Source organism: Mustelus asterias, chromosome 17 (assembly GCF_964213995.1).
Source record: "Mustelus asterias chromosome 17, sMusAst1.hap1.1, whole genome shotgun sequence".
NCBI lineage: Eukaryota > Metazoa > Chordata > Chondrichthyes > Carcharhiniformes > Triakidae > Mustelus > Mustelus asterias.
In genome coordinates, this window is record NC_135817.1 from 89283698 (window position 1) to 89298878 (window position 15181).

Genomic DNA, 15181 nt, shown 5'->3' on the forward strand with positions numbered 1-15181 from the left:
CTTTGGTATTCCCTCCCCATATCTATCCACTTTTCTCTCCTCACTTAAGACCTTCCTCAAAACCTCTTTGAACAAGCATTTGCTCATCCATCCTCATGGGTCCTTCTTTGACCTGCTGTAAATTTTTGTCTGATTACCCAACTGTGAAGTACCTTGGGATATTTTGCTGCACTAAATGTGCTATATAAATGCAAGATTAGAGTTGAGATTTTCTGTCTCATGTTCAAGTCTGTTAGTGCCAGTTGTCCCTCCCGAGTGATGGAGGACACATTGTTTGGAAGATACCTGGTTTGAACTGCAGTGTTAGCAATCCATGGTCCAATGTCAGTTGATGAAGAGCATCATCATACACTCAAAGAACAAAGAAAAATGCAGCACAGGAACAGCCCCTTCAGCCCTCTATGCCCAAACTGATCATGATGCCCCAACTAAACCAAAAAGAACCTTCTGCCCTGACTCAGACCGTATCCCTCTATTCCCTCCCTATTCATGTACCCATCCAGATGCCTCTTAAATATTGCTAATGTGCTCTTTCTCTCATTCTCTTCTTATTACTGAATTAAATCTCTGATGTGGTTATATCAGGTTTATTAAGTGAAATGTAAGTCTTTTTAAAGGCTGTCTATAAAAAGCGAGAAACCATCATGATAAACAAAATGTTAGATGATTCTTGTCTCTGATAGTTAATTGTAGGCCACATTTAACCAACCTTTTCCCACCGGGAAGCCACATTTCATTTCTTCTCACACTTGGGGTGCCTATGAGCTATTTTTAGAGAGACATAGGAAGCGATCTTACAAAACAATTTCAGTGCTGAACGAGCGAGGAAATGGGAGAGAATGGCGCAAGTTTTATTGGCGAAGCCGCAAGTCACAATCTTATGGCAGTGAATGCAAAGAGCCCGGGGAGGGGTGGGAATCTTGGGTTGGGTTGAGGGTGAGTCATCACCTCCAGATATCCCTCAATTCAAAGTTAACATCTACACAGGGTCACAACTTTCTCCCGCTGGTCTTTATGTGACTGGTCAGGTTGATTTTCCACTGAGCACATGGGTAGGACATCCCATGAGGGAGTGGGATCCAGACTACAGGATTTGCTTTCTTTCATTCTCTGCCACCACTCGACTGGATCAATAAGGTGGTGAAACAGGGAGACAATGTTGTAGAGATTAAAGTAAATTGAGTTGATAGCAGGGGTTAAGATTGATGAACTTCAACATGGTCTGAGAAGGCCTGAGAAAGTGGGGGGATGAATGGGCTTAGAGGTGAGGGGCGGGGGGAGATATTCTGCAGTATCTTTTGTTCTTCCACTTACCTTATTCAGTGAGAACCTCAATGTATATTACGTCTGGATTTAAATGAAATGGACAGGTCACTTTATCGTAAATTTAAAATAATGTATTATGCAGAAGAATCATGCACATAAACGAACCTCAGCTACAGCAGCTACATTCAATGGCAGTTTTGATGATTTACTGATTTATTGGGTGGGATTTTCCGGCCGCACTCATCCGAAGACCAGAAATTCCTGCCCAAGGTCAATGGACTTGGAACGGCCCACCGGATTTTCTGTTCCACCCGCTCCGATTTCCGTGGGGGGCGGGATTGGAAATTTCCGGTCATTGTATAATTCCTGTTCCAGCTTCCAATCACATGCACCTCGAGGAGTTTAGCACTGTGTGGTTGATGTTTTCATTCCTGATTCAGACTTAAGTATCTTAAATCTGCAGTTACTTTTTATGAGATCAATACAGCAAAATAAGCAGCCACTTCTACAGAAATCCATAGGGCTTCTCGCAAATTCAAGGCCAGGTTTGGAGGGTTGAATTTGTTTTATCTTTTGTCACATTCAATGTCCTCAAGACACTGATTCTTGTTCCTCATCCAAGTGGCTATTCTTCATGGGAGCCAATATACGAAATGTCTGCAGATGATCACAGCCAAGTCCTGGCTTGTCATCACCTACTTTTCTGCTTTTTAATTTATTGTGAGGAAGCCAGTGTCGCCCGCAAGGCTGGCAATTATTGCCAACACCTTTATCCGTGATACAACAGAGTGGCATGCTGCATCACTTCAGAGAGTAGTTAACAGTCAACAGGAGTGATGTGGGGTTGGAGTCACACATAGTCAGACGCTGGAAATGTGAAACAAAAATTGAAAATGCTGGAAATACTCAACAAAGCAGACAGCTTCTATGAAGAGTGAGAAAAGAATTAAACTTTCAAATCAACAATCTTTCCAAGAACAGCCTCTTCCCTGCTGCCATCAGACTTCTGAATGGACTTACCTTGCATTCAGTTGATCTTTCTCTACACCCTGGCTATGACTGTAACACTACATTCTGCACTCTCTCGTTTCCTTCTCTATGAACGGTATGCTTTGTCTGTATAGTGCGCAAGAAACAATACTTTTCAAAGTATATTAATACATGTGACAATAATAAATCAAATCAATTTCATCAGAACTAGATGAGTAAATGAGAGAAAAAGCAGTGGAAAGATGTACTAAAAGGGACACATGCGGGAGGTGGAATAGGAGGAAGCTCTGTGTGGGGTTGAAACCCCAGTGCAGACTATTTGGGTTGAATGGCCTTTTTCTGTGCTGCATATTCGAGGTAATATGTCAATTAATTTTGTTTTCCTTTATTACAGCACCTTGCCAATAATGGCATTGGTAAATTGTGAGCCAGGGTAGGCCAGCATGGACTGAGGTGATGGGCAAACAATATGGGACAAGATCAGACAGTGGAATTTTGGGTTAGTTCAAAGTACCGAAAGGTGTAACTTTGGAAAGCATCTAGGCAAGCATAATTCCTTTTAAACTCTCGCATCATGTACATCCTCTGCACCCTTGTTTTATCACCTGTGTCACAGACCTCAATCATCTTTGTCCTATCCTAAACCTATCTGACCCATATCCTATATCCCGACCTTTTTGCAAATTATCATGCATGATAGGGATCAGCGCCAATGGGGGGAATTCTCTCGGCAAGAAAACAGGAGTGATTCGCGCCGGTCTCTCAGGCGCGCTCCGCACCACAATCCTCCCACACTCAGTCACTTTTTTTGGAGAGTTGGAAGTTGCACGCTGTGCTGCTGGGAGGTGGGGGCAGAGGCAGTGGGGCGACAGGCTACGCACTCCGGTAAGCCCGGCACTCGGGTGCCGTTACGCAAGGACACCCCGATCTCATAATGCACTGACTTTTTCCCAGGTCAGAAATGACAAACACAAGGGGTCACAAGTTCAAGGTAAGGGGGGGGCAAGGTTCAATACAGATATGCGGGGGATGTATTTTACACAGAGGGTGGTGGGGGCCTGGAATGCACTACCAAGCAAGGTGGTTGAGGCAGACATGCTGGGATCATTTAAGACTTATCTAGATCGCCACATGAACAGACTGGGAATAGAGGGATACAAACGGATGGTCTAGTTAGGAACACATGATCGGTGCAGGCTTGGAGGGCCGAAGGGCCTGTTTCTGTGCTGTATTGTTCTTTGTTCTTTGACAGGGAGACCCCCTCTGCCCGTCACAGACATCAGGAACCTGATTAAAAGCACCTCAGCTAATTGTTTCCCACATTGCTTTCATCTCACCTGACGGACACCAGGGTCTCTGATGTCAGAGACAATGATCAGATGTGCTAACAGGACAGAATTGCTACAGGGGAAAGACTATTTGGAAATAATCAATAACCATTTCAATAAATAAATCAATAAGTAGCTACCCTAATAACTAATCAGCTCCTCAAGTAATCACCACCTTGTTCCTGCCCCCAGAATCCAAGGGTTTGAAGACAATTTAATAAGATCATGGCTGATCTGTTTCTTAACTCTATCCACATACCTTGGCTCCAGATCATTTTATTTATATTTATACATATTTCTTATACTGCTTTTGGTGGGAGAAGTCTGCACTTGAATGATCCTTGCCTGAAGAAGTGTTTCTTTTCTCAATGCTCTGGCTTTGATTTTAAGGTTACGTCACCTTGCCTTCAGCTCCCAGCATGTAAAGATTCAGTCTACTTATTCCAGCTGGGGAGAGGTTTTTTTCCCTTTGTTGCAAATTTTATAATTTTTCCAACGTTTTGCACATCCTATTCTTGTTAGAGAGCATAGGAAGATGGGGATAGGAGTTGGCCATTCAGCCCCTTGATCCTGTTCCACCATAGGTGATCTGGAGCCATTTCTCAGTTACAGTCAACACCTCAGAAGGTAAATGCTGCAGACTGCCCGTTCAAAGCAGCAAACCACCTGCATCTGCCCAGTAACACGGGCTCTTGGGGAGAACTCATTGAAAACCTCTGCTTCCCTCAGCTGAGGCTGGTTTGGAACTCAGGTATTTGAATTTGGGTCTTTGGGTCTGATTGGTGAACAAGTTAGCATAATGCATATTTTCTGCATAGCAATGACTGATCGTGAGATAATTTGCCAAGAGAAATGCAACTTTGATAGATGGCTGGAGATTTAATGCAGCTCATCAGATGGTAGATTGGTAATCAGAACTGTGCATTGAGTAAAGATACTTAATCATCCCCTACAGTAACTAAGTGCTCAGCTCCCTGAGATAATATTATCAAGCAGCAATTGGCCCCTTTTCTCTTTTTATAGCATTGAGAATGATAAACAATGGGTTTGAGTTTTATTTTTGTGCAACACTGAGGGTTTTTCTGTCAGGCGTTTTCCTCTGAGACTTTGCCCAGATAGTAATTTGTTGTCAGATGGAATCCAATTGCAGTAATATAATCCATTCAGTGGTCTGTGCTAGGATTAGTCACTTAGTATCGTAGTTTTTGATAGCAAGTAATGGAAACTACAATGATTTATTGCTGAAACAATGGTGTAAGCTGTACATCGATAGGACTATTATCTGGGCACACAGACCTGAAAGCTTGACATTTTGTTTTATCCTTTTAACCCTTTAAATATTAATTTTTTAAGCTTTCAAGCTGTGTGCTGATTATATAAAAATGGTATGACTGACAGACACATCCCCCCATTAGCTTCAGTTTCACATGGTGAAGTCAGCAAATACAAACTCTGCACCAAACTAATAAATTCCCATAGCTCAATAACCCTCTGCAAAAGAAAGTGCCTCCCAGTATCAAATCTAGTTCTGCGTTTATGCCACTAATCCTCATGTCCCCGATGTCGTTGCCCTGTCACGGCTGCCAGCGAGAATGGAGAATTTGGTGCTCAGCTAAATCTCCATTCACAGCAATGGGACCGGAGAATCCCAGCCGTGGGCGAGGCCGGAGAATCCCAGCCGTGGGCGAGGCCGGAGAATCCCAGCCGTGGGCGAGGCCGGGGAATCCCAGCCGCGGGCGAGGCCGGGGAATCCCAGCCGTGGGCGAGGCCGGAGAATCCCAGCCGCGGGCGAGGCCGGAGAATCCCAGCTGCGGGCGAGGCCGGGGAATCCCAGTTGCGGGCGAGGCTGGAGAATCCCAGTCGTGGGCGAGGCCGGAGAATCCCAGCCGCGGGCGAGGCCGGAGAATCCCAGCCGCGGGCGAGGCCGGAGAATCCCAGCCGCGGGCGAGGCCGGGGAATCTCAGCCGTGGGCAAGGCCGGGGAATCCCAGCCGCAGGCGAGGCTGGGGAATCCCAGCCAGTGTGATTCCTGTTTTATTTAATCATCTCTAGTAACACATCCTGTGCTTTTATGGAAGACCTGCAGCCCTGGAGCTTCAGATATTCATGTACGTTAATGGCCAGACCTCCCTCTCCTTCAGCATGCAACTCTGCATAATTTACACATGTTTGGTGTTGGCCCTACCAACATGCATTACACACATTTAACTTATATTAAGCAACTTCTGACAGACACAAGCTCATTCCTCCATTCCATCTCGATCTGCTGTTAATCCTTTTTATCATCTAAGATCATAAAAGTCGTGCATATCTTTGTGTGATCTTCAAACTTATAGACATTTCCTTGGCAAGTTCAATCAGATCCTTGATAAAGATGGTGATGAGCAACAGGTCAAGCACTGACCCAATGGACTCCACTCAGTGTGGAACACCAGGGTTTATAACCAGCCCCTGCCTAAAGTGTCCAATCCGACAAAGTGTGTTCTGACCCTGTTGGATTCAAAGCTATTAGACAGGAGTTTAATGCCCTGCCCCGAGGCGTGTTTGGAGGCAGAGGGTATGTTTAATTAGGTGGGAGGAGTGGGGGCTGAGGTTCCCACCACTTTCCTTGCTCTACCAGAATTAAGTCCAGGGCAGGAAGGCTCATAGATGTTGTTTAGCAGCCAGGTAACGTCCATTAATGGCCTCAAATCACCACCAATCATATTAATTAGCTGTGGGTGAGGGAGCGGGGCTTCTTCTTGATCCAAGACCTGGAGTTGGTGCATTGCTGGCAGCTGCCAATGCACACACTAGTGCTGCCCGCCACAAACAGCTACCACCTCTGATTGACGTGTAGCTGTCAGGAGGTGGGACTTCCTCAACTGGGGAGGTCATCCATATCAGAAGATATTACAATTTATTGTTCTCCCTGACTCTGTGAGTCCTAATGGTGAATCTTCTGTTGAACTGAATAAAATCAGTGATCCAATAGCTTTACTTCTACCTCACACAAAACACACATACAGAGCCTGAAATTCCAGGGCACAAGTGGGCCAATAATCACTAATCACTCCCGGATTCTGTATGATTCCTGCACTTCAGTCATTTCCTGATGGTGAGGGATGAGACTGACAGATTTTCCACATATCCATCCCACTGCAAGGAGACACATGAGGGGACGTTTTCAGGATACTCTGGGAACATCACCCTTATCAAGCCTAGACTGAGAATTGTCCTTTGAAACTTTTTCAAAGGGTTTTATTGAGATTAAAGCAGCCAATTCCAGAACACTATTTTTTATATTCATTCATAGAAACATAGCAACACAGAAACTAGAAGCAGGAGGAGGCCATTCGGCCCTTCGAGCCTGCTCCGCCATTCATTATGATCATGGCTGATCATCAAATTTAATATCCTGAACCCCACTTCCCTCCATATCCCTTGATCCCCTTAGTACCAAGAGCTATATCTAATTTCTTCTTGAAATCAGACAACGTTTTGGCCTCAACTACTTTATGCGGTAATGAATTGCACACATTCACCACCCTCTGGGTGAAGAAATTTCCCCTCACCTCAGTTCCAAATGGCTTACCCCTTATCCTCAAACTCTGACCCCTAGTTCTGGACTCCCCCACCATTGGGAACATTCTTTCTGAATCTACCCTGTTATGGAATATGTGCATTACAGGCAAGGCCAATATTTATTGGCTATCTCTAAATTCCTCCACCAGGATGTTGGACTGCCTCAGAATCAGTAAGTTCACTGAAGGCGGCCATTGAGTCCATGCTGCCACTCCACAGAGTAATTCATTCAGTCACCGTCTGCTACTTGAACCCTATAGCCCTGCATGTTTATTATCCTCAAGTGTTCAGGCAATTTGCTTTTGAAATCATTGATTATTTCTGTTTCCACCACCCTTGTGTTAAGTAAGTTCCAGATCATTACCATTCACAGCGTAAAATAGTTCTTCCTCACATCACTCCTGCATCTCTAAACTAAAACATTTAAGACTCCCACAGCCTTTGCATCATCAGCTAATGTAAACAGCATTGCTACCCACTGCATCAAAAAAGTTCTTACTCACACTCCCCCTGCATAACTTGCTCAAAACCTTACACCTATGTCACCTTGTCCTTATATTATTAACTAATGCATTGAATTTTTCCTTGTCCACCTTATCCAAACCTGTCATTATCTTGGAGACTGCTATCAAATCTCCCCACAATCTCCTTTGCTCCAAGAAGAACACCCCAACTTTGCAGCCTAACTTTGTTGCTAAAATCCCTCATTCCTGGTAAATCTCCTCTGCACTCATTCAAGGACCATAGAACCATAGAATTCCTACAGTGCAGAAAGAGGCCAGCCAGCCCCTTGAGTCTGCATCAATTCTCTGAAAGAGTGCCCCCCCCAGGCCCTCCTCTCTACCTTAATCCTGTAACTCTGCACATTTATCATGGCTAACCTATACATCTTTGGACACAAAGGGGCAATTTAGCATGGCTAATCCACCTAACCTGCACATCTTTGTACAGTGGAAGAAAACTGGAGCACCCAGAGGAAACCCACACAGACACAGAGAGAAAGTGCAAACTCCACACAGTAGAGACTGTGACCCGAGGTTGGAATCAAACTGGGTCTCTGGCGCTGTGAGGCAACAGTGTTAACCACTGTGTCACCGTGCCGTCTCACAACCTTCTTAAAATGTGACGATCGAAACTCCAGCACTAGATGAAATACACTGATTAGGGCATAAACAGAACTTTATAACGGATCAGCATAATTTCCCTGCTTTTATACTCAATGCGTCTGTTTATGAATTCTAGATTCTTTATGCTTTGCTTAATCACACTCTCAATATTTCCTCAATATGCCCATGAACCACCAGGTCCCTCTGTTCCTGCACACTCTTTAGAACTGGGTCATTAGTCTATATTGTCTCTCCATAACCCTGCTTCCAAAATGTATCACCTCACAATAATCTGTATTAAATTTCAGCTGTCACTTGGCTGCCCTTTCTGTCAGGTTATCCATGCAATGTTGCAGGCAATTGTTATCACCCTCAGTTTGAAATTGTATCATTGGCAAATTTTGAAATTCTGCTCTGTATTCCAAGATCCATGTCATTTATTTATAGCAAATAAGGCAGTGTTCCTAGCCATGGCCCTTGTCTCTCTCCTCTAGTCCAAAAGATAACAATTTACCATGACTTACTGCTTTCTGTCCTTAAGTCAATATTTTACCCAGCTGGACACTGGTCTCCCGACCCCATGAGCATCAATTTTGTTCACCAGTCTTCCATGTGGTATATTGTCAAATGCTTCTTTAAATTCCATATAGGTGACATCCACTGCATTCCCTTCATCAACCTTCCCTGTTACTTCATCAAAAAATTCAATTAGATTATTCTTAATTAGATTAATCAAGCACAGTCCTCCTTTTGTGCTGGCTGTGCTTAATTGACTCAAACCTCTTCAAGTGCCGTTGACTATTTTCTGCTGATTATTATTTTTAAAACCTTACCCTGACTGATGAAGGCCAGCATGCCATAGGCCTTCTTGACCACCTTGTCCACCTGAGTTGCCACCTTCAGGGAACTGTGGATCTGCACACCCAGATCCCTCTGCATGCTAATCTTTCCAAGGGCTCTACCATGTACTGTATCCTTTCCTTCTGCAGTAGACTTTCCAAGTTGCATCACCTCACATTTGTCCGGGATAAATTCCATCTGCCATCTTTCGGCCCAGGTCTCCAGCCAATTTATATCCTGCTGCATCCTCTGACAATCCTCCTCACTGTCTGCTACTCCCCAATTTTTGTGTCATCTGCAATTTATTAATCAAACCACCTGCATTTTCCTCCAAATTATTTATATATATTACAAACAACAGAGGCCCCAGCACTGATCTTTGTGGAACATCGCTTGTCACAAACCTCCAGTTAGAAAAGTACCCTTCCACTGCTACTCTCTGCTTTCTATGCCCAAGTCAGCTTTGTATCCATCTTACCAGCTCACCTTGGATCCCATATGACTTCATCTTTTATATCAGACTGCCATGAGGGACCTTTAGGCTTCACTAAAGTCCATGTATACAACATCTTGGTCAATTTTTGTTGTCATTTCTTCAAAGAATATTATTTTTAGTTTGTTTGTTCCAGTAAAATGAAGAAGATATTGGTCTTGGGAGAGTGCAGCGTAAGTTTACGAGAATGACATCTGGACTTCAAGGATTTAATTATGAGAAGAGATTATACAAATTAGACCTGTTTTCTCTGGAAGTTAGAAGGTTAAGGTCTGATTGAAGTCTTCCAGATATTAACAGGAAAGACAGGGAGGATTTAGCACGGCCAATGCACCTAATCAGCACGTCTTTCGGACTGTGGGAGGAAACCCAAATTCACGGAGGAAACCCACACAGACACGGGAAGCACGTGCAGACTCCACGCAGACAGTGACCCAAGCTGGGAATCGAATCCGGGTCTCTGTGGGGCAGCAGTGCTACCACTGTGCCGCCATGCCACCCCTAGATTAGTTGCTATCTTTAAATCCGAGATAGATTTGTTAAGCAAAGGTATTAAGTGAAATGGTCCAAAGGCAGGTATGTGGAGTTAGGCCACAAATAAGCCATGATCTCATTAAATGGCAGAACAGGCTCGACGGGCTCGATGGCCTACTCCTGCTTCTCTTTTCCTCAAAGTCATGAAATCTTGTGGTATGACCTTCCCAGTCAGTCACTGGGAATTCAAAAATATATTTTAAAGAAGTTATTGGTCTCTATGGATATCATAACAAAATCAGGAAATGAACGATGAGTTGGTATTAATTTCATTTTAATTAGTTCAGACAACATTGGTATTGCACCTGGTGTGAAACTGAATTGGTGTGAGACTATCTCCTGCAGACATTCTCATATCATCTACCTAAATGTATTTTGGGTGATTAAATACCCAAATTACATTGCGCAATTAGAATTAATAAAAATAAATCATGCACTACTTCACGTTGATGCACACTGTGTAGAATAACTAGCCAAGGACTGGACTCTGACTGAGAGAGCACAAAGGTTACAAATATTGACTTTTTCTTATTTTCAAAAGAGACTGGGATGAATTTTTATTTGAAGTAATTGCGCAGCTTTGGTGGAAAATATCAGCTGAATAATGTTTTCTGAGTATGTTCTTCAATTATTGTTTGAAATAAAAAAAACATCCTTGGATGTGACAAAAAGCATTTTAAAACGTACACCTTATTGTGCTCTGCAAGAGACCAATTTGTCAGCTTTAAGAAGGCTTTATTATTTTGTTACTTAAAGTATAACCTTGGGTTTGGAGTTTTTGTTCAACATAAAATTGTTCCCCAAACAATGGTGAGGTAGGTACGGGGGAAATGTTAGGGGGAAGTTTTTCACACAGAGGGTGGTGGGCGAGTGGAATCGGCTGCCGTCAGTGGTGGTGGAGGCAAACTCAATAGGGTCTTTTAAGAGACTCCTGGATGAGTACATGGGACTTAATAGGATGGATGGTTATAGGTAGGCCTAAAAGGTAGGGATATGTTCGGCACAACTTGTGGGGCCGAAGGGCCTGTTTTGTGCTGTAGTTTTTCTATGTTTCTATTTTTCTATGTAAACCACTGTCTTTAAATAAGAGAAAAAACTGGAAATATTCAGCAGGTCTGGCAGCATCTATAGAGAGAGAGTAACAGTTTCCAGTTGATGACCCTCTGATGAAGCATTAACTCTGTTTCTCTCGCCACAGAAGGTTCCTGGCCTGTTGGTCATTTCCAGCATTTTCTGTGCTTATTTCATATTTCCAGCATCCACATATATTTTGTTTTTGCACTGATGTCTTTCAAACTTTGCTTTATTTTGGCAAGTGTCCAAAACATCTGAATCTTCCATTCTTGTGCAAAATTAGTAGTTTACCTGTCACTGTGCAGTGCCTCATGCTGAGTCTCTTTTTTGAGAAATCCAGGTTAGAGGTCAAAGTGCAGAAGATCAAGGGAGATTTATAGAAGGAATATTCAGTGGCACCACAGTTATGTTGGGTGATTAAATTGGAGGAGAAAACCGAGGGAGTTAAGTCTTAAGTTCTATTTCTAGCAAATTTAACTAGTTTAGAAACATATCAGATCACCATAGTCCCATTGAATGTACATCCAGTGCTACGTGGGAACTCCAGGAGACTGCTTGTGTCCTGGACAATCAGAGGAACAATAAGCTCAGGCATCATGTGTTGTCGTAGGAGCAGCAGCTGATGTTACTGCAGTGTATTCCTGAGGTTGTATGGGTAACACATTTCAGGATGTGCTCAGTTTTCAGCATGGGATGGGCAGGCTGAGAGGGAATGGGCGACCATCAGACAGACAAGTAGAACCGGATGGGTAGTGGAGGAATCACCTGAGTGTATCTTGCTCTCTAATCAAGAACCAATTTTAAATATTGGAATGATGATAGTTCCTCTGTGTAATGCAGCTAGAACCATATTCACGGCACCATTGGTAGCTCAATTGTACAGTGGGGTGAGTTCAGGAGGAAATTTGGGAAAGCAATAGTAATAGGGGATACTATAGCTAAAGGAACAGAAGGACACAGAGGGCCAACAGAACAGAAGATCAAGGGAGATTAACAAAAGGAATGAAGGGCTGGCACACATGTCCAGTGCTATATGGAGCCAGGGGGAGCATTCCTGCAGCCACAGACATGATGCCAGGATTGTTTGTTGCCTCCCTGGTACCAGGGTTAAGAACTGAGCAGCTTTTGAGTATGCTGAGGGGTGAAGAATGGGAGCAGTAAGTGACTATGGTCCACATCAGCACCTACAAAATTGTAGAGAGGGCTGAGTTTTGGGAAGTCCTAGCAATCTAAAAGGGAAGGAGTTATGTCTTGATGTTGCACTCTATAGTGGAGCTAGCAGGAACACTCTAGCACCTCCCTTTTCTACAGTCAACTAAGTATGATCTTGAAACTATCTCCTCGGCGATGACCTCCCCAGTGGTCCATACAAGGGCTATTGGTCAGACCATAAATGGATCATGTTTTCTTGATCAAAGCTGGCTTCCACATGAAGAGCTCGGGCATCTCTCCTTTTTTATCCTTACCGATATAGCTGGCAGCACGCTTCCAATGTGTAACCATGTTCTCCATCTTCCATATTGGAGGCTGAAGCACTAGCCTGAGAAACAAGCTCATCTCATTACATTTTTAGGCTTAACTATTTGAAATTAAAATAAATTCCATTTGGCGCTAACTCCAAGAACAAAAATCCCTCATCGTCAAAAAAAAACTTTGACTGAGACGTCTGAAATGCAAATCTGTAGTTTTAGAACATAAGTAATAACCTACATTTATGCACCAGAGAGTTCAAGATATTCACGTCGGCTGCTCATTTATTATGATATGATGAATTAACAATAAATTGCAAATGATTTAGCAAAGTTATGATTTGATGTTAAAGTGATTCAGTGAGCAGTGGGATATATATGAAAATGCTAGCATTCTGAAGATTAATGTGCTATCAACTCTGTACTTATCACTTAGCACATCCTGATGACTGGTATTCACAATTGTATGCATGGATTGAAGCCCTAAAGAGCTCATCCATTTACTGTCATGTCCAAACTCCTGTGGGTTGCGTTTACATTGTTAACTCCAAATCCTGCTCACACCTGGAACAACATTGAATTATCCCAAAGGTAGGTTGAGATGAGAGGGCATTTCATCAGCCCAGCAGGTGTTGGATGGAGACCCTCCCTCCGCCTTCCTGCCTCTGCCTCAATGCAGCTGGAAAGCTCATGGCTGGTTTTCCTGTCCTGACATTAAGGCCCATTTAATGGCCTCATCCCGGTGCTACCGGTATCCAGACAGCGGCAAGTGGGACAATCGACATTCGGGGAACCTGAAAACCAAATCTTGTCGGGGTTGCTTGCAGACTCTCAAAGTGGGGTGAGGGAGATGAAAGACCTTCATTCTAGGCACCCAGTACCTGATGAAGGGACCTGACATTGGGAAGGGCCAGCCCATTGAAAGTCCTTGCTGTTGCCGATCCCTGCCTGTACTCCTCTGTCTCTCGTCAGCCCCTCCCTCCTGCCATCACTCACTGTAGCCTGGCCCCTCACTGATCCTAAGCCTCTCCCTGGGTACAGGTAACTGCACCATTCAGCCAGTGCCTCTGATTGGGCAGCTCTCAGGCCAGGGCTTCCACCACTGGAGCCCTTTATCCTATGGAAGACCCACTGCTTAGGTGTCTGAGAGGCAATGGAAGAAACAGAGAAATGTTAGACAGATTAAAACCTATTCTAATCACAGGGTAACTCCACAACTGACCACCCCCCACAATCACCACCCTAACTACCCCCCCCAAACGTGATGCAAGTGACCCCTCAGTCACCCAACTACACCTAGACCCATCTTACCTAATCCCCACTCACCCACCGACCCACTCCCCCACCTACACTACTAGTCCCCCTGACACTCAGGGACAATTTAGCATCGCCAGTTAACCTAATCCGCACATCTTTGGACTGTGGGAAGAAACCGGAGCACCCGGAGGAAACCCACGCAGACACGGGGAAAATGTGCACACTCCACACAGACCGTGACCCGAGGGCGGAATTGAACCTGGGTCCCTGGCGCTGTGAGACAGCAGTGCTAACCACTGTGCCACCAGGCCGCCCACCCACTTTTCCACTCTGCCCACTCACTCACCTAACCACTCATCCATTCCTGCATCCATTCACTAACATTCACAAGACATTTTATTAATTTGATAAACTTACCACACAGCTGCCCCAGATCTGCTCCATTCCAACTAAGTTCCCTAAGGGATGCTGCACTGCACATTAAGACCCTTGAAGAAATGAGCCGTAGCATCGAATCGGGGGCCAGAGGTTTGACACTGCTTTGACCGATTATTTTCATGGTATGTGTATAAATCTGTGTGTGAGCGAGATAGGGCAAGACCTGAAATTAATCACTGAGGAAAAAGCATCAAGACAAGGAAAGGACATTGTTCACATGTCAGACCCAGCTAATGTTTGAGCAACATGACCAGGCTCATTCATACTGCATTTTGAGATAATTAAGGGAGAATGGGAGGTTAATCACCATTGCCTGGCACAATGTTAATTCCCCACTGTACCTTTTTAATGATTTATATGTGTTGCACAAACAGGGTATTCAATTCAATTCAATTCAATTCAATTTTATTGTCATTGTATAATGCAGAAATACAAATACAATGAAAAGTGAGCTTGTAGGCTCCCAAGATACAAGAAAAAAAATTATTGGAGGTGGCGGGGATTTAGCCCACCTGGGTTAGGAAAAGCCCACCAACTTGCCTGTCACTCAGGCACTTAACTGGGCAGCGGTAAGCCACCTGGAGCTGTCAGCCAATCAAAGGCTGACAGCTCTGTTGAATGGCAGTCCCATTCAGGAGCTGGTGGCTACTGCACCTACCCAAGGCCAACTGCTACAGTGAAACTTATGCCGCATGTGGTGAGAGAGGGGGACCTGAGGTTGGAGCTACAAGTGAGGGAGTTCATCGCAGCAAATATAAGAGAGGTGGCTCCCTGCACACCCCCTTCCTGATACGGGAAGTCTTGATCAGGCACAAAGGACCCT